The sequence below is a fragment of the Geotrypetes seraphini genome, chromosome 7, assembly GCF_902459505.1.
Source record: "Geotrypetes seraphini chromosome 7, aGeoSer1.1, whole genome shotgun sequence".
NCBI classification, from domain to species: Eukaryota; Metazoa; Chordata; class Amphibia; order Gymnophiona; family Dermophiidae; genus Geotrypetes; species Geotrypetes seraphini.
Window position 1 is genome coordinate 110,584,428 of NC_047090.1, and position 21,264 is coordinate 110,605,691.

The following is a 21,264-nucleotide window of genomic DNA, read 5'->3' on the forward strand; positions in this document are numbered from 1 at the left end:
TCCAGGGTGCAAAGACCTTTGAGGATGGATAAAGAGGACCAGGAGCAGATGAACAGTCTGGAAGTACAAAGCTCTCCTCTTGTCTTCTGAGTTGAGAAGAAAAGAGAGGGAAGCAGATTGGAAGAGGTGAAGAGAGAGAGGAGCAGGAATCGAGTTGGGGTTGGGTTGCAAATAAACTTGCCTGCCCTGGGTGCTGAAGTGTTGTCTAGTTAGGGCTCTGGCAGAAGCTGCTGCTCTTTGCTCGCGTGAGTCAATGTCTTCCCTTGCAGCAGCAGCTTCTGTTTCTCCTTTCTCCCACCTTTGCCGGTAGCTCTGTCAGGACTCGCACAGTTGGAGGCTCTCTGCTTGCATCTAGGAAGAGAGAAAAAAAAAAAGGACAATTGAACCACTGCAGGTGTCTGCGAGAGAGATGAACGTGGTTCCAGCTGCAACTCAGCCTTCTTTATTGATTTTTCTCTAACCGTGAATCTGAAAGTCCAAATCTTTTCTCCAACTGGAAACATTGACAGGAGAATATTTCTGAGAGGCGAAAACGCTCCCTGAAAGCCTTAAGGGACTGCAAGTGTCTTTCGGATTTCTCGCTTGCAACCATGATCCAGGAGGCTCGACCCTGTGTCTGAGGAGAAACAGAAAGCAGAAGGGAGAGTGAGAGAGGGGCAATCCTTTGGTTGCTAAGGTAATGGTAGCTCCTACTATTAACGTTGCCAAGAATGTTTTCCATGCTGCTTCCCCCCCCCCCAAGTAACTGCCTCTTGAATTTCAGTTTTGCAAAGAAAGAAAGAAAATCATCGGGTACAGAGTGAAATTCTATGGATTTGTTTTCACAAAATCAGGAATGTTATAAGCTAAATATTAGATGGGAATGAGCTGTAGACTCGCGGATGTCTGTTCTGCTGTTACGTGTGCCATTGCTGCTGCAGCTACAGGATTTTCCAGTCTCGTACGGATCCAGCGGATGGTGTGTGGTGGGGACGGTAACGCAGGAGATAACATGTTCGTTTAAAGCTAAATGGCCTTTACACAGGGCAAATGTCCACTGCGTTTAATTTAGGAAGGTTCATTCTGAATGCACGTCAGCGTTTCCGACAGCTTGACGGGGTCTTCAGGAAGCAATTGGAGCGGTTGAAAGGCAACCAAACAAAATAAAATAAAATGCCAAGATAGAACAGAAATTGCGTGGCAGGCACAGTGGGGGTGTTTTCCTTGATTAAACCTTTCCTCTGGTCTTATCGGAAAGAAACTGGGAACCTCGGAGTTTATCTGCTTAGAATGCGCAGCCTCACTTTTGTTCCAGCTGCCAGTTATGCTGCAATTTGACATTTGGGTGATCTTCAGGAAATGGGTAACAGGTGAATGAGAGGCAAACAGACCTGAGGACAGGGTACAGCTCTAGCAAAATGTGGTTTGGAAGCATGAATTTTGTGCTTTTTATATATAGGCACTGGCTTTTTTGTATATAGGCACTGGCTTTTTTGTATATGGGCACTGGCTTTTTTGTATATAGGCACTGGCTTTTTTGTATATAGGCACTGGCTTTTTTATATAGGCACTGGCAGGCTCCGTGAAAATGGTGGTGAAAACAGGGTCAATTACTCTGGGTCCCGTGTTAGGGGGGGACCCCTAAGCCTGCTTAAAGCTGAAGGAGATGTGGCTTTCTACTGGGGTAGTACTGGCCCTGGGCATTGGATAATGGGCGAATGGTCTTATTGACATATATAGCTGAGATAACAATCACATTTGAATAATTCAAAATTGCAGTGAAAATATTAGGCCTAAGCCTGAGGAGTTACAGATCTGAATAAGCTTTGTATTCTGAGTGTTAGAATATGTAATACACACTTTCACATGGAACATACTTTTCCAAATTACCCTGTACATATGGCTCAGGACGGGGATGATGGTAATGAGGATGGATGCCTCATCAATTCTTGTGAACACTTAACTTTCAGAGCTGCTTACTGGAATTTCGAAAGGTTGCTGTTAAACTTGTTGTGTGCTTGTATCGTTTTTTTTTTAAATTCATGAGTGACAGCTTTTATATCAGCTAATCTTAGCACTTTGGGCACATGTTCTGGAAAATCCGTCATTAGAAATGAAGCCCTGTATTCTCGGATACATTTTCTAGACAGAACGAAAAGCTTTTCTTGAATCTCTAATGCAGACGGGGAAACAGACGCCCAAGACATTCTTTTAAAACCATTTAATTAAATATGGATTTTATAGTCTGCTTTGATCAAAGTAGATTTGAGGGGGGTGGGGCTATAGAAAATACAGCATTAAAATAAATACCTATCTAAAATGTAACAGACTACCCCCCAATCATAACAAAATGTACCATTACTAGCAATGACCCGATATATAAAAGTTCATCAGCTAACCATTAATTTCAACCCCCCCCCCCTAAAGAGCTAAAATTAAGAATCATCAAATTAGTCCTTCCCTATGCCAGAAGATGTTAACTCACTAAAGGGCCCTTTTACTAAAATGCATTAAGATTTGGATTTAAGGCAGCTCAACAGGGGATTTTCCCATGTGTTAAACCCAAATCTAATGTGGCAGGTTTCAAGGCATTTTCAATTCTTTTTTTTTTTGTTTTAATATAGATTGAGTGTTAATGTTGTCAGGAGTTAATACAGGAATAATTAGGGCCAAATTCTATAAACAGCCTAACTTTGGTGGGCACCGAACAAAGCAGTACCTACCGTATGTCAATTAAGATTCGAGTTTCAAGTTTATTAAAATTTGATGCAACGCTAATCATAAAGTCTAACGCGTTTAACTATTAAAAAATTAAAATGGGGAACAATTAACATACTTGTTAAAGACAAGACGTAACTTACATGAAAACAAAAGGAAAGTAGGCGGATAACAATTTAAAAAGAAAAAGTGTACAATTAAGGTTAAAAACAAGAGGGCAATGGGAGAGATCATATCAATATTGAATGTGATTAATACAGAAATCATCAAGGATGGACCCAGAGATCATTTAGCATTCAAATTTTTCTCAGACCTTAAATGTGAAGGTAATGAGTTCCAAATTGAAGGAGATATAGTTGCAAATGAAGTAGCCCTATGGGTACCAATGGTTTTTAAAGATGGGACGTGAAGAAGGTGCTGAGATGCTGATCTTAAGGTTCTCAAAGGGGATCAGCAGCTTATGAATGAAAGCAAGTTCTTTGGTGTTCATGGTTTTAAAGGAAATTAAAGCAATTTTTTATGTAATTCGATAAGGAATTGGTAACCATTGTGCACTCTTTAGCAAGGGGGAAAATGTGATCAAATTTTTTCTTGTTCTTTATCATTTTTATGGCAGTGTTTTGTATTAATTGTAGACGGATGTCTATATCTTTATATAAGGAATTATAATAGACAAGCTTGGAAATCATAAGGGAGTAAATTAGAGTGAGAGACTGAGGGTCAAGAATGTTTGCTAAGGATCTGATCATTCTGAGCTTGAGAAAACAGTTCTTAACAACTGCACTAATCTGAAGGCGGTAGGACAGTTTACTGTTGATCATCACACCAAGGATTTTAACTGAACTGACGGAGTTTATTGGTGTGCTATTGATAGTAATAGGAGATGTTAAGTGAATATTTTCTTTCCATGGAAAGAGAAGACAGTTGGTTTTGGTGGTACTTAACAAGAACATATTATCACAGAACCATTGGCTGATTTTATCTAATTTTGAGTTGACGAGATTAATGTCATTAGGATGGGATGCATCAATGGGATGGATAATCTGAATATCATCCACATAAGCGGTAAGACCGATAGATTGGCATAAAGTAAGTAAAGGGGCCAGGTAGATATTGAAGAGTAGAGGGGAGAGTATTGATCCTTGTGGGATACCAAAGTTATTTTTGAAAACAGTTGATGATGTGTTAGGTTAGGTGCTATTTGTAGACTTGCACCTAGAGGCACCTAAATTGACTTAGGTAGCGGTAGGCTTTATAATGCGCCCCCCTTTACTAAACCGTGATAACAGTTATTAGCACAGGGAGCCACGCTGAATGCTCTGCGCTGCTCCTGATGCTCAAAGAAACTCTATGAATGTCAGGAGCAGCGCAGAGCATTCAACGCCCTGCGCTAGTAACTGCTATCACAGTTTAGTAAAAGGGGGGGGGGGGAGTTAGGTGCTGGTATATTAAGCCAGGGTTTCCTTGGCCTAATATGCTGGCGCCTAACTAAATCCATGCCTAAACTCTGCCCCTAACCACGCCTACTGTCCATGTAGACGCCTCGGTGTAAATTTTTAAAATTGTTTTTAATGCTGCTTTCAATTATCGGTGACAACCAATTTTTTAAAAATTAAGTTAGGCACCTAGATCAATAGGTGCCCCAATCTAGGCATGTAGAATCAGGGCCTTGCTGCCTCCTATTTAAAATGCACTAAGTCATTGGTTGCCAACCTTTTTCATGTGAAGAGATGCAGTGTGAGCACGAGAAAGCTCTGAGGGTCACCAAAAGATTTCATATTTACATACAGTATACTACTAATCTCGTAAACTGCCTTACCTGCTTGTTCATACTGGCTATTAAATATTATAAATTAATTCTAATATTGATTCTACATGACTTCAAGGATATACTTTTTTTTTTTAAACCCACTTTATTTTAGATTGTAAGCAGTAGTAAATTCCATAAATGAGATACCTGAGTTACAAGAGACTGTTTGCAGTTACTATATCAAGTGGGCAAGATTGAAATTAACACACTTACAAGATTTGAAAAGCATTTCAGCCAACTGTTTGTTTGAGCGATGCAATGGAGGACATTGGGGGCCATGTGCAGTGCTGGGGCTGCACATTGGAGTCCACTGCACTAAGTGCTCCCACGTTAAATCTGCAGAATGCAGTCAGCATGCCCTAATCATAATGCACTAGTTGGATAATGCAAAGGCTGCAGCAATTGTAATGGCTTGCAGTAATGAGGTAATTTTATAATAGGGGGAGTCATGAGGTTTGTATGAAAGCTATAAAACACATATCCATTTACACTTGCGCCTCTGTGCAAATACTTTCCATGGCCTAATTTTGAAAATAGTTGCATACGTTCTCTTAGGAAATTGGTAGAATTTATGCACATAACTCAGGGGAAGGGTTACCATTATGGCTAGTCAGGTGGTGTATGCATAAAATTATCCGCATACTTGCCATATCTTCATCAAGTTTGATTGTTGCAGTTGTCCAGGTCTCACCGCATCTAGGAAGCTAGAACCGATGTTTTAGCCATCATGCTGTGGCTTTCTTTAGGGTGTGGCTGAGACCTGGACAGCTGCAACAAATCATGACACCAGCCACGGAAGCCTAAGAGAACTTCATCGAGTTTATCTATCAGTGTCTTCTCAGGTGGGACGAATCAGTGGCATAGCAAGGGTGAGAGGCGCTCGGAGTGGAGACGCCTCTCCCCGCCCTCTTATCCTTCTCCTACCTCCACACGCTCTTTCCCTTCCCCCGTACCTCTGTAACATTCCTGGCACGAGCAGCAACCCCCAAGGTGCTGTCGTGCCAGCGTTGGCTCTTCCTCTGATGTCACTTCCTAAGTGCGGGTCCAGGATGTGACATCAGAGGAAGAGCCGATGCTGGCATGACAGCTGCTTGGAGGTTGCTGCTCACACCAGGAGCATTACAGAGGTATGGGGGAAGGGAAGCAGCGCGTACGTGTGACAGTGTGGGAAGAGGCAGAGAGGAGGACGGATGGCTGCACCCTTTGCAGAATGTTCTTTTCAATCAACTGGTTCAATCAACTGGTTCAATCAACTGGCGATGCAGTGTTTTCCTCTGCTGCCCCCGGGTGTTTACAGTCTTGCCAGCTCCCTCCTCTGTCTCGCTGCAGCGTTTGCGTGTTTGTGCGGCCCCAGAAATATTTTTTTCGGCCAATGCGGCCCAGGGAAGACACCCCTGGTCTACACCTTTGGGTCCCAATTTAAAATACCTCTAAAATTTTATCATATGGAATTGTGTGACCACAGAGGAGATATCCTATGCAAGACTGGCACAGTTGTGGTCAGATGATCTACACGTTGAACTCACAGAGGATATTTGGGAAACATATAAAACTATGATGAAGGGGGGCACATGATGCCGGGAGGGTGAACAGATGTGCCTCTGCGTAGCTCCGGGCCACGCCGCCAATCTTTTCATTTTAATCTGCACCCGACTGACCCCATTCAAAAGAATGTTCTTTTCAATCAACTGGTTATGATGGCTTGGCAGTAGAATTTTCAGGAATGAACTTAACAGTGGCGTACCAAGGGGTGAGGAGGAGGAGGGGGGGCGGACCACCCCCAGGTACCAGCTATAAGAGGGTGTTCCCAGCCTTGGAGTCACAGCCCAGCCCCAAGGCTCTGGGCAGCCCCCGTGGCCCAGCATGTTCCCAACCTTCTCATACGGTCCGATGTCCCTTTATCTTCCATCAAGCTGAAAAAACTGCCGGCCTCAGCAGTGATTCAGCTACATCGCCCACGGCTCCCATTCTTGCTTTCCATGTCTGCCAATGATGCAACTTCCTGTTCTGCTCGTGTGGATTGCGGCAGAGGCAGATGGAAAGCAGGAAGGGGAGCCATGGGCAACGTAGCAGAATCACTGCCGAGGCCGGCTGTTTTTTCAGCTTGATGGAAGGTAAAGCATCGAAGTTATTACTAAAAATATTTTTTTACGTGTGTGTGTGTGTGTGTATGTGTCAAAAAATGATGGGCCACAGGTGTCATATACCCTAGGTACGCCACTGGAGCTTAGTATGTTCAGTGCTTGTTATAGAGCTTCAACTTAGCCTTCTGAACTTGTTTATTTATTTGACTTTTTAGCCTGTCTTCCCAAAAAAGCTCAGAATGGGTTAAAATCAGGTACTTAAGCATTTTCCCTAACTGTGCCAGCAGGCTCACAATCTATCTAATGTACCTGGGGCAGTGGAGGATTAAGTGACTTGCCCAGGGTCACAGGGAGCAGTGCAGGGTTTGAACCCACAACCTCAGGGTGCTGAGGCTGTAGCTTTAACTCACTACCCCATACTCTCCTCTGCCAGATTCTATAAATGATGGCCAAACGTAGATTGTCGTTGGGTGCACAGTTATTGAATCAGGTCAGTAGCACATGTAACTTTGGGCTTCTTTTACTAAGGTGTGCTTATGATGTAGCACACACTTATGATTAGTGCATGCTAAATGCTAAGAAGCCCATAGGAATAAAATCACGTATAACCTCAATGACCTCAACAACTTGCCTCTGGGAGGAGAGACAGCTATAAAACATCCCAATACATTGCATAACTAATAGGCAAAGGAAAGGGGTCCCCTACTCAAGACACTCAACTCAGGTCAACTGCACTGCACACTCAGGCTCCTATTGTATTTTTGAGAAGCTTTTGTGACCTGGATCTTATGTAGAAATCACAAAAAGGTTTGGTTTATGTTGATTGTTAATGCTAAAATGATGTGTAGATACACAATTTTGTGCCATACGGTGTTAATGTAGAAACTATATCCATCAAGCAAGAGCAAAAGTGGAAATGTCCAATCAGAATGGTGCACAAAAAGTGTCTTTCAACTCATCTGATAAATCCAAATGTCTTTATTCATCCAAAATAACTCATTCATCCAAAGTAACTCAATGACTCGACATGATCATGTTTCGGCCACCCGGCCTGTATCAGGAGTCTTAGGAGTCTTTGGGTATCAATTGGATAAATATGCTCTAAAACACAACGATCAAACCGTTGCTCCGAATCTTGTGACGCTACAAACCAACACGACCTTGCGGTTCTCCAACTCCAGCTGAGTTTCTTGTTACATCATCAGGGAGACTCTGTATAAGTTGAACCATATTCTACTTCAGTTCACTCTGAATTGCCATTGTCAGCAGCACCTGGGTGGAGGAGCACTGAGCACATTGTAAAGAGTCTTTCACTCAATAAATGTTGTAGATATAGAACATTATGAAAGCATATAAAAAATATCAAAAATAGTAAAAAGCAATAAGAAGCATAACAGCATAATACGTTGATGGATATAGTGTGAATGCTGTACAGCATAAATGAAGATCCCAAGCAAAATAAGGTTAATGTAGAAATGTCACATGATTGTAAATAAAGATTATATGGTGTCTCCAATTTATTTCCTGTAATGTGCCGAGGGGGAGGGAAGTTATCAACTTGGGCTACCATTAAGACAGATTATTTTAGCACAGAGACCCTGTGCAAAAGAGACCCTGTGCAAAAATAGCATAACTTGTGCTAAGATAACTCATCTTAATGGTAGCCTATGTTGATAACGTCTACCCATAATTTGTAAATGATATCTGTTCATTGCTTATGTTAAACTTCTTATTGATCAGTTAGCTTTGACTAAAATTCTCTATAAAGCCGAGATAACACTTGCATAAAACTTGAAAAACTGCAAATCTCAAAACAAGTACAGTGAAATACAAACATCCCAATTACCCACAATCATTAGGAAGAAAAACTTAAAATAACATGGAAGAGAAAATGATTTTCTGACATTACTCTTGATTTTAACTTGTTGCTTCTTTCTATCAAGACCTTTTACGCTAGAAAGAATTTTTCAACTGAACAAGTTTTCCCTATTGTGTATTATTTCACACTTTCAGATATTGAACTATTTCTATTTATTTTTTTATTCAATTTTCTAACCCCGAATGGGTTACAAGTTTACATACATAATAAAGGTTAGTGATAAGATAATTGGAGTAAGGACTTTAAATGAAGATAAGGCAGTTTTAGCAATATGGGCACATTCTTCTTGCAGTAGTAATAAGACAATTTCTATACACAGTCTGAAATAGGACAATTTCTGTTTGCAGTATGAAATCTAGCATATGAGTTGGGACTGATTGCAGCAACAAAACAATACTTTGTTACAACAGTAGGAGAGTTTTAACAGTTCTTTATAAATCATCAGGGATGGATCCTGGGATAACATAAGAACATAAGCATAAGCAGTCTGCTCCGCGGCGGTCTATAGGTCAAAGATCAGTGCCCTGAGTCTAGCCTTACCTGCGTATGTTCTGGTTTAGCAGGAACTTGTCTAACTTTGTCTTGAATCCCTGGAGGGTGTTTTCCCCTATAACAGCCTCCGGAAGAGCGTTCCAGTTTTCCACCACTCTCTGGGTGAAGAAGAACTTCCTTACGTTTGTACAGAATCTATCCCCTTTTAACTTCAGAAAGTGTCCTCTCAATTCTCCCTACCTTGGAGAGGGTGAACAACCTGTCTTTATCTACTAAGTCTATTCCCTTCAGTATCTTGAACGTTTCGATCATGTCCCCTCTCAGTCTCCTCTTTTCTCCTCTAATCTCACGCTGTACGATTTAGTCAAGTTGGTTTAGGGTTAGGAATGATCTTTATGGGGGTAATGAAATAAAAAAGGTGAATTTTTACCACTTTCCTGAAATTTAATAATCCTGCCAGGGATCTGATTGCTGGCAGTATTTCGTTCCATAGTCTGTGTTAAAAGTGGGCATTTTCTAGCAGAAGAGCTTGTGCTGACAGAGTAGATAGTTTTCTTTCACCTTTTGATCGCAGAGGTCAGTTTGGGATGTAGGTTGATAGTTTTCCTGCCTTGCAGGGTGGACCCATTTTGTCAAAGAATTTGAAGGCTAGTGTCAGAGCTTTAAAGATGCAGCGTCTTCGGATGGGCAGCCAATGTACAGTGGCCAGAGCTGTAGTGATGGGGTTGCAAATGGTTAGGTTCTTCAGTAGGTGAACTGCTGCATTTTGCAAGCATTATAATCATTGTAGATTCTTTGTGGATAGCCCCACTAATAATGAATTACGTCCATGTAGGATAAGACAAAGGCGTAGAGCAGTTGCGTAAATTCTCCTTTAGAGAAGTATGTACAGATCTTTCATAGTTGGTTCAGGTAGTAGGAGGAGGTCGATACCACCTGGGAGGCATAACTCATAAGTGACAGGTCAGCATCAAGTATAATTCAAAGTCTGAGGACTTGGTCCTTAACTATGAGGGTTGCATTATCCCAGGAGAAAATAGGACAAGGGTCGGTGCAGTTCAGTTTTGGATGCATTTAGTTGTAGCTTGTTTACAGTCATCCAGTTTTTGATTTTGGATAGGCAGCATTGTAATTTTTTGAGTGTCCCGGTTTATTCCCAGCAGAAGGTAAAGCTGGATATCATCTGCGAAGGAATGAATCTTAATGCTGTATTTTAAAAGAGAAGTCGAGTGCTGGTCTGATGTACAGGAGGAGTGGTGATAGTAAGGCATCTTGGGGTATGCCAAATTTAAGTGGTTTGGGTTGTGACATGTCGGACCCAATCTATTGTCTAAAAAAGAGGAGAACCAGCATAATGCAATGTCACAGATACCAATGTTAACTAGCCTGAATAGGAGAAGAGTGTGGTCCATGGTATTAAAGGTGGCTCTTGGGTCTAAGAGAACAAGCCATACATCTTCTCCTTTGTCCAGAAATTTTCAGCAGTCATCAATAATGTCTGATTATAAGACTGTTTCAGTACTGTGGAATTTTCTGAACCCTGATTGGTAGATTGACAGAGCTTTTTGGTTGTCTATGACTTTTTTTCAGGATCTTTGATAAGGATGGAAGATTTGAGACTGGTCTAAAATTGCTTGGTTGATCGGGGACTGTGTTAGGTTTCTTTTGGATAGGTCAGACTATGGCCAGTTTCCAATTCACAGGTGCCTCTCCGGACTCTAGGGATTCATTGATTAGATGAAGAATTGATTGTAAGAAGGCTTCTTTAGCTGATAACAGCAGATTTGGTGGGCAGGGGTCTAGGGTTGAGCCTAAGGGACACAGTGAGTCTACTGTTTTGTTCAGGTCAGCATAAGAGATTGCTTTAAAGTGATTGAAGGTATCAGCTCCTGAATTAATATCCAGTGGTGTTTCGATAGGAGCATTCCTGGTCATGGTCTTCCTTTTTGCAGTATGATAATGAGACTCTAAATATGAGTTTTAGCTCAGAGCTGGGCTTCTTTATGAAGGAAGAAGTGATAGCACACAAAGATACCACTTATTAAAAAAATGAAAAAGACTTTGATCATTTTTCTGTTCACTGGTTTATTATACTATGGGGCATTAATGCTGCAATACAGGTGGCTGAAACAGCTGCTCTTAGGCAAAAATAAGTGTCATGCCAACAGAAATTTTAGCACTGCTGCCAAACCAATGAAGGTCAATGCATTCAATGAGTCCACTTGGAAGCTGGCACTGTACATATAGCACTGTAACCACAAGGCTCTGAGCTCACAGAGAAGAAGGTGTGAGAACAGATTTTCCCACCATAGGAACAGGCAGCTAAAAGTTTTACAGAACTATCTCCACGTAAATAGCGCCGTTATCAGCAGCCACCTAAAAAATGGCCGATCGCATGTCAATCACGCAACGGCACTGTTTGCAGAAATCACGGCCATGTGAAAGGTAGGCGCCAGAAATGTCGGCCAGGGTTTTAAGGCCTACATTTCTGGGGCCTACCTGTCTTAAGAATTGCAACTACAGTGGCGTTTTATGATGCTTACTACCATTTCCAGTATTAACCATGCCTACGGGGGGCATTAGGCATTGTAAGGCGCCTCCATAGGTGGGAAATGGCGGCCTTTTCGTAGGCATCCTTAGGAGCTTCCCTTTTTTTTTTTTGTAATTGAGTTTTACTTGTTTTTAAATTGGTGCAGCCAATTAGTGCGTCAATTAAACCACTTAAGCTAGATGGCGGTAGGGCGCCATTTTTAGAATCGGGCCCTTAATAGGTTTCTGAATCCTGGTTTAACTTGTACACCTCTGCTTTGGCAATGTATCCTGCAGTGTCAAGACTTCGCTAAATTGAATTAAGCATTTTTTAGCACTGAAAAACTTCCTTTTTAAAATGTGTTTGCTTTTTCTGTAATCTTCTGAATATTCAAACTAAAGGCCAACTGCATAAAGATAGGACTGACTTTCATTTGGTCCTATTTATCTGGTTTCTCTGGCCGGTTAAGTGCTGAATATCGGCACTTAACCTGCCAGGTGTTGACTCTACCCACAAATAGTCGATTTTGAGTTAGGTGCTAGCTGGACATTTTTAGTGGCAGTAACCAGTTAACTGCCACTGAAAATGAGTAGGTAGCTCCATGAACAAGTGATTTAACCAGCCAGGAGCTTTTCTGGCCAGCTAAATCACTTTGAATATTTACCTCCTCATCTCCTGTTAAAAACTGGAGTAACTTATACATATATTAGTTGCCATACAAGTTAGGCACCCTGTTACAAAATGCTCTCTGAGAGCAAATTTCAAAATGGCCCATTTTGAAACTTGATGAAGTTGTGAAAAAGTCACTTGTGAATTGTTTGCTGAAAACTCTGTTCAGAGAAGGAAGGGGAAAGAGAAATGAGCTCTTGCTTCTAAATGAGTGCATCTCAGCTGTAATTCAGTCTCTCTGGGCCCAGTGGTTTACCTAGGCCCTAGGGTATGTTACACCTAGGGCTGATAATTTATTAACACCCTCCATATAAAAAGGGATCAGAGGAGCACCCCCCCCAGAAGCTGCACCCAGAGCAGACCACCCATCCAGCCCAGCTCCCCCCCCCCCATGGTATGCTTCTGCCTGAGGAAGGGGATTTTGGTCTTTTGGTCTCCAAATGTTAGTAAAAAATGTATTAAGATTAGTCCAATAAAAAGATTACCTTATTTCCATTTTCTATTTATAAATGTTTATTAATACAGCTACAATATTGTTTTATTCTAAAGCAACAAATAAAAATAAAACCTTTTGTCATCTCTGATTTGCATGGGAAGGTTTCCTCATCTTCTCTTCACTCTCCATTTTATCCAGCACCCGCCCTCTTTCCCTTTCCCTTCCATTTTTCTCTTTCTGTCTCCACTCACTCCCCCATGCTCTGTCATTTCTCTCTTCTCCTGTCCTTCCTTCCCACCCCAACTCATCCCATGGTCTGGCATCTATCTGCTTCCCTTCCTCCATGCCCTGGGATCTCTCTCGTCCTTCCACCTCTCCCTCTTCCTCCATGCTCTGGCATCTCCTTTCCCTCCCTCCCCTTCTCATTGGTCTGGCATCTTAGTCTCCTTCCCTTCCCTCATGTCCTAGCATCTCTACTCTCCTCTCCTTCCCTTCCATCTCTCCCTCCCCCTCCTTGCTTTGGTATCTCCTCTCATTCCTTTCCCTCTCTCCCTTTATCCCTAGTCTGGCATCGCTGTCTCCTTTCCTTCCCTTCCACATGGTCTGGCATCTCTCTCTTGTCTCCTTTCCCTTCCCCCCTCCCTCACTCTCCCCAATCGGGTGTAGAATTTCTCTATCTCTATCTTTCCCTCCCCTCTCCTCCCTTCCTCCCTCCAGTTGGCAGTGCAGTGTTCACAATTCACTGCTCTTGCCAGCATTGGGCCTTCCTCTCTGCCGGATCCTGCCTACTTTCTGTTTCTGTGAAGGCAGGACTGATAAAGAGGAAGGCCCGATGCCAGCAGAGCAACAGATTGTGAATGCTGTAACTGTACTGCTGCTGCCAAAAGGAAAAGACACCAGCTCTCAAAGTACCCTCTTATGGGCTGCACCCGGGGTGGACTGCCCTCCTCTTGGTACGCCACTGCCTTGACCCCTGCACAGTATAGTCCCCTTAGAAAAGTCAGACTGTGGCCCCATCCAAAACTGCTGTTGCTGCTCCCAGACCTGACCTTTGCTTAAAGACCTCAAAGTCCTGTAAGTGACTTTCCTAATGGAAACTGCCCACTCAGCTTCTTTTTTTTTTTTTTTTTTTAAATAAATCTTTATTGATTTTTAAACTTTGACAATGCAATGCAAATATCTGAACATAAATACTAATTATGTAATTATAATATTATAATTAAGTATTTTAATAAACAAAATATCTTTCCCTCCCCCCTCCCATGTGTAAGGAATTCTACCAACCTCAAAAATAAATAAATAAATAAATACATTACAAATATTATGATGTAACAAATATAGTCAATGGACTCCACACTGCTAAACCCCAAACACTTTGGAAATTTTGATGTGCAAAGTCAGAGCAGTGATGCATGCTTGGGGATTTCAAGATGAAATCTCCGTACATTATCTGCCGGCTGAACCCTTTGTCACAGAACTAGAAGTACCTAAACTATGAAACAGCATGTACTGATTACATGCAAAGGGAGAGAGTAGCATTCAACTGCTTAATTATCTGAATAAAACTGTTTGAAAATTGACACTTCAATAGACAATTAACATCTTTTGATGCCTTAAGCACTTCCATTACAACTAGCTTTAAACTCTGATAAATCAGAATCTTGCATGGGAAGGTTTGCTCATATTGAGTATGAAGCAATTATCTTTGTAAATATATTCGGACCTGGATTTTCTATATGGTGCTGATCAGCGGCCGCCGATTGCGTGTCAATCGTGCGATGGCACCGTATAGAGAATCATGCCTCCAGGAAAGATAGCCACCGAAAATGTAGGCCAGGGTTTTGCAGGCCTACATTTTTTGGCACCTATTTTTTGTCGGGAATCACACCTGCACAGGTGCTTTATAATGCGTAATGGCACTTCTGGCGTTAGCTATGCCTATAATGGTGTTAAGCGCCACAAAGCACCTATGTAGGCGTCATTCCGGCACCTTTTATTTAGATGCCAGTAGGTGCTTTAACTGTAATGTTTTTTGACATTTTAAACATTTCTCAATTAATGTAGGCGCCGGTAGAATTTTCCCCTCTCTGTGTTTCAGTAAAGAAATATATATACATATGGAACGTAGAACATTTTTTAGCAGAAAATTATCTGCTTTTCAACAAGTCTGCATTCTGTATTTCAAAGTATTGTGTAGACTCCTTCAGCAGGAGGGATTAGGCAGCAGCACTCCAAATGTTAAATGCAGGATCATTTCATTTATTCCTCCAGCGTCCCTGGAGTGGCATGGGGGGACCACATGACAAATGCTCAGAATCTGATGGCTGCATGAGGGGGACACACAAAGTCATACACTGATTCCTACGCTTCAGCACGTAACATGTCCCTGGTTAGTGTGTTTCAAAAAGGTGAAAGGCACTATTAACTTTTATGTGGTTGTCTTTTGCTGCTGTCTAGACCATGATGCTGACGAGCCGTGAAATACACCTTAATAAACCCAAGGTTTATTGGTCATTCTGGTTCTCTTTTTAGATGTAGTCCGGGATGCATAACTTCATATCAAGTTAGCTGGAAATATGAGATGAGGTACTGAAGTAGAAATGGGTTGAACAGTATACCACAAATCATGCATTGAATAAATATCATATGATGCCACCGAGTACAGTCTAGATTTACAACACTATATTAACATTTTGAAATAAAAAGCAAAATTATTTTATCTTTATATGATGATGTAACTTCTCAAGCAGAAAGCACATCTGGCATAGCCAATCTGCTTACAATCTCTGTATTTCTACAACCCTGTTGCAAAATAACTCAACTCTATAAATGGTACACCGTCATTAGTGCGCAGGACATTGGCGTGCAGACAATTCTGCTTCATCAAATGCGCGCACTGGCAAGTGCGCGCATGAACAGAGGGGAATTATCAAGGTGGAAATGTAAGTATAGTGTATGTGTGTATGTGTGTGTGTGTGTGTGTGGGGATTTCCAGGAAACACCCCCTCAATCAAAGTGCAAGAGTTTGGGGGGGGGGGGGTTCCCCCCGAGTGCAAAATGCCTTGTATGGTTAGGTCATGCTTGAGTTGTAAGTTTAGTGGTGGGGGTTCCCCCCAGACCACAAAAAAAGGAATATGGCGGCATGCACTTATCCTGCACACAAATGTCAAGGCGGAATAGTCAGTGCACTAATTTCCTGCACGCATTTGACGGGTCACCCAATAAATTGCCATCATTCTCCAGTTTCCCTCTTTTATGGTATGAAGAATGTCAGATATTTTCTTCTTTAGTCAACTGTATACTGTCCTGAAATGGCAGACGGAAATACTGTAAGTCCATTTTGGCCGATTTCTGGGAAAGTGGAAAAACATGTTTTGATTGGTATCTCTGCAATGAACTTGGTGTCAGATTCTATAAAAGGCACCCTAATCGCGGATGCCTAGCAACACCTAACTTTGGGATCTGCATGCAACTTTTGTAATTGGCATGGTAATTGATCATACCAGTTTTCAGCCAGTCAAAAAAAATGACCAATTACGAGTTCAGCACTGAACTGTTAGGATGCCTAGCAATGCCTAGGTGGAGGTGCCTCCAACACCTGAAAAGTAGGCGTGGTTGATTTAGGCTAGGTGTATGAGTTAGGTGCCAGTAAATTAGGCCAAGTAAATCCTGGCCTATTATAGTGGTCTAATAATAGGAGATTAGTATTTTTCTTGATTTTGCAAACATTTTGCCTTTTATTTTTACTTTCTGTATTTACTGAAGAAGATTTACACAGCATTTTGGAACCCATCAGGCTATATGCTGGAAACAAAGATAGAAAGCTGGCAGGATTGATGGTCAGTCTAGAGGAGGTGTGTAGACAGATTGATAGGCTTAAGAGTGTTAAATCCCCGGACTGGATGGCATCCATCTAAGGGTCATCAAAGAACTGAAAGGGACTATAGCTGAACTGCTTTAACTAATAGCCAATCTGTCGATTGAATCGGGAAAGATTCCGGAAGACTGGAAGGTGGTGAATGTTATGCCTATCTTCAAGAAAGGTTCGAGGGGAGAACTGGGAAACTACAGACCAGTGAGTCTGACTTCGATACCGGGAAAGATGGTAGAGTCACTGATAAAGGACCGCATCATTGATCACCTTGACGGAAACGGGCTGATAAGAACCAGTCAGCATGGTTTTAGCAAAGGCAGATCGTGTTTGATGAACTTGCTGCACTTCTTTGAGGGAGTAAACAGACAGCTAGACAAGGGCGACCCGGTAGACATTGTGTATCTGGATTTTCAGAAGGCGTTTGACAAGGTTCCTCATGAACGACTTACTTCAGAAAATTGCGAGCCATGGAATCGAGGGTGAAATACTCACGTAGATTAAAAACTGGCTGGAGCAAAGGAAACAGAGAGTGGAGGGGAAATGGACAATACTCGGACTGGAAGAGCGTCACCAGTGGGGTGCTGCAGGGCTCGGTGCTTAGACCCATGCTCTTCAACATCTTTATAAATGATCTGGACATTGGTACGACGAGCGAGGTGATTAAATTTGCGGACGATACGAAGTTATTTAGGTGGTGAATACACAAGGGGATTGCAAAGATCTGCAACGTGACATAATCAGACTTGAGGAATGGGCATCAACATGGCAGATGAGGTTCAATGTGGATAAGTGTAAAGTGATGAATGTAGGTAACAAAAATCTCATGCATGAATACAGGATGTCCAGGGCGGTACTTGGAGAGACCTCCCAGGAGAGACTTGGAAGTTTTGATTGACAAGTTGATGAAGCCGTCCTCGTAATGTGCGGCGGCGAAAAAGGCGAACAGAATGCTAGGAATGATAAATAAAGGGATCACGAGCAGATCGGAGAGAGTTATCATGCCGCCCAGGCCATGGTACACCTCACCTGTAGTACTGCATCCAGCTCTGGTCGCCGTACATGAAGAAGGACATGGTACTATTTGAAAGGGTCCAGAGAAGAGCTGCCGTACAGCGTAAGATTAGAGAAACTGGGCCTCTTCTCCCTCGAACAGAGGAGACTGAGAGGGGACATGATCGAAACATTCAAGGTACTGAAGGGAATAGACTCAGTAGATAGGGGCAGGTTGTTCACTTTCTCCAAGGCAGGGAGAACGAGAGGGCACCCTCTAAAATTGAAAGGGGATAGATTTTGTACGAACATAAGGAAGTTCTTTACCAAGAGAGTGGTAGAAAACTGGAACGCTCTGCCGGAGTCTGTAATGGGGGAAAACACCCTCCAGGGATTCAAGACAAAGTTAGACAAGTTCCTGCTGAACCAGAACGTATGCAGGTTGGGCTAGTCTCAGGGCGCTAGTCTTTGACCAGAGGGCCGCTGCGTGAGCGGACTGCTGGGCACGATGGACCCCGGGTCTGACCTAGCAGTGGCAGTCCTTATGTTCATATGTTTCTGCAACAAATGGATATTTGTGTATTGAATTTGGAAATCAATCAATAACCCTTCCTTTTACTAAACTGTGATAGCGGTTATTAGCGCAGGGAGCCATGCTGAATGCTCTGCACTACTCCCAACACTCATAGAGTTCCTATGAGCATTGGGAGCAGCGCAGAACATTCAGCACAGCTCCCTGCGCTAATAACCACTATCGCGGTTTAGTAAAAGGGAGGGGGGTTAAATAAATAGAAAATTAAATTCTGGTTTAATATACCTGCGTCTACCTCTAGGACATCTAGTAATGCCTAAGCATGCCTAGGTACTGGCAGACAGGATTCTATAAGCAGCACCTAACAGGTGACAACCACATTAAGTGGCACCTACAATATAGGTATGCTTAGGTGCCATTTATAGAACTTGGCCCTTACCAGTGACATAGTAGGGGGGGGTGGACTGCCCCAGGCACCGTCTTCATGGAAGGCACCAGTGCCTCTCCCTCTTTCTGCCTCCCTACATACCTCCTTAAACATTCAACGGCGCAAGCAGCATCTTCCACTTGCTGCTCGCACTGGCCTCAGCTCCCTTATGATGTCACTTCCAGGTCGCCGGATCATGTTGTGACATCAGAAGGGAGTCGAGGCCGTTGCGAACAGCAGGTGGAAGATGCTACTCGCACATTTCATGAGGTACACAGAGGGCGGGGGCTTCTCAAGTGGTGGGAAAAGTGTGTGTGAGGGGCACGGCATGGCGATGCAGGGTGCTGTTGCCCCAGCCACTAACCTCCCTTACTACAACACTGCCTTCACTGCCTTTTACCTCTGAAATACTGGGGATCCTGAAGGGACTCTGCAGACGTCCAATCTACATTGATAGAACATACTTCCTAGGCCGTCATTTTTTAGTATAAGTGGACTGATTTCCTTCTGCTAATGCAGGGCAGCACAGTGGTGGGAAAAGAAATGGATTTCTGGTTAGAAAAATCTGGTCATTTTCCACAAGTTGTATAACTATCCACAGGGCTTAATTTGTGAGGGAACGACCTAGAATGCGGTTTTACAACTTATTTTCAGACTCCAGTGCAGCTGCTCTATCCTCCCTTCCGAGCAGCCTGCAGGGAGGAGGAGGGAACATGGTGATCGTGAAGCAGAGTAAAGAACAACATCTGTGACTTAATCCAGCTCCTCTTCTCCTGTTGCTCCTGGCCCACCTAAGTTTCTCCCGGCTCCACTTCCTTTTTAAAACTACAAATTAAGCTTGGTGTAAAAGAATAAGGGTTTATCTTCCGCTAATGCTACCATTCTACCTCCATACAGCAAGACTTAGCGGACTACATATCCCAGACCGCACCAGGCTTTACAGCTCAGTGCTGTGCTACCTTAACATGGTAACCCTGCTGAATCGGGGGTGGGATTCAGCAGGGAGGTGTTTATTTGCCACAGAGGAGAATCATTGGGGAGAGGTTCCCACGAGAGAGAAAAGCCTCTAAGGAAGGAAGAAACTCCAGGGAGAGAAAGATTTTCCCTTTCCTAGCTGTAGGCTGAGGGAGCCTTGGAAAGGTTTGGGCCATGTGCAAGAAACTCCAGGGGTAGCTGGTCTCTATTGAAGCAGGGTAAGCCAAGTCCATAAGGAAAATAAATGTGGAAGTGACTTTGTGTATGGGACACTATCAGTTCTTTGATGGAAATAAAGGAATCACGTTAAATATTATAATATTGAGTAATATGGGTCTTCAGCAACCCATACCTGAGAATCATTTAAAATTACAAAGAATTTTGCTCAATTTAAGAACATAAGAACATAAGAAGTTGCCTCCGCTGGGTCAGACCAGAGGTCCATCGCGCCCAGCAGTCCGCTCCCGCGGCGGCCCATCAGGTCCATGACCTGTAAGGTGATCCTTTGTCTAAAACACTTCAATCCCCTTTATCCTTCTATCTATACCCTTTCATAATCCTATCTCTACCTCTATCTGTATCCCTCAATCCCCCTATCCTTCAGGAATTTATCCAATCCTTCTTTGAAACCCCGTAATGTACTCTGTCCTATCATAACCTCCGGAAGCGCATTCCAGGTGCCCACCACCATCTGAGTGAAAAAGAATTTCCTAGCATTGGTTCTAAACCTGTCCCCTTTCAATTTCTCCGAGTGCCCCCTTGTTCTTGTGGTTCCCAATAGGCTGAAGAATCTGTCTCTCTCCACCTTCTATATGCCCTTCATGATCTTGTAAGTCTCTATTGTCAGCATAGCTATTGCTAGCAATCAGCATTTTCAGTTAGCATAACTAATGTCAGCAAAGGCCTATGGGAAATTATATCAATCTGACTCTGGCATTTGAATGCAGATAGACCCTGAGTGCAGGCAGCCCTAAAAGACAGTTTTAAATAGCCCTGATTAAATCATGATTAGCTAAAAGGTGTTAATGTGTTAATGTCTGATTAAGAGGGTGCTTAGGACAATGGGTCCAGGTGCACAGATAACTAAAGTTAATCAGAAACTATTGTCAGAGACATACTGGATATCACATATGATTTCAGTCTATTCTTTATTCTGTCTAGCACAAGTTTACTAAGGAGGGGGAGATTTAACTTCTATTGAAGCTCAATAGTTTTCTATATTCAGAATAAGATTCAAAACTATAAGAGCCTCCTCTCTGCAACACACATCTCTCTCTTTCTCTGTCTATCTCTCTGTCTATCCTTCTCTTTATCTATGGAACCCGAAGCTTAAGAACATAAGAACATAAGCAATGCCTCTGCTGGGTCAGACCTGAGGTCCATCATGCCCAGCAGTCCGCTCACGCGGCGGCCCAACAGGTCCAGGACCTGTGCAGTAATCCTCTATTTATACCCCTCTATCCCCTTTTCCAGCAGGAAATTGTCCAATCCTTTCTTAAACCCCTGTACTGTACTCTGTCCTATTACTCCCTCTGGAAGCGCATTCCAGGTGTCCACCACTCGTTGGGTAAAGAAGAACTTCCTAGCATTCGTTTTAAATCTGTCCCCTTTCAACTTTTCCAAGTGTCCTCTTGTTCTTTTATTTTTCGAAAGTTTGAAGAATCTGTCCTTCTCTACTCTCTCTATGCCCTTCATGATCTTATAAGTCTCTATCATATCCCCTCTAAGTCTCCTCTTCTCCAGGGAAAAGAGACCCAGTTTCTCCAATCTCTCAGCGTATGAGAGGTTTTCCATCCCTTTTATCAAGCGTGTCGCTCTCCTCTGAACCCTCTCGAGTAACGCCATATCCTTCCTAAGGTACGGAGACCA

At 42.7% G+C, this 21,264-nt stretch overlaps 1 protein-coding gene across 4 annotated transcripts in view; it reads left to right on the plus strand.

The window, feature by feature from the left end:
• The window catches only part of RGS6 (regulator of G protein signaling 6), a 497,670-nt gene that overhangs the window by 18,917 nt on the left and 457,489 nt on the right, over positions 1-21,264 (plus strand). The window contains exon 1 of one of the 4 annotated variants that reach the window (XM_033952618.1): positions 544-676. The exons of the other annotated variants lie outside the window; for them this stretch is intronic. The gene's annotated coding sequence lies outside the window, so the exon portion shown is untranslated. Of the gene's footprint in view, positions 1-543; positions 677-21,264 lie in introns of those variants that run through there. 4 annotated transcript variants of the gene reach the window in all.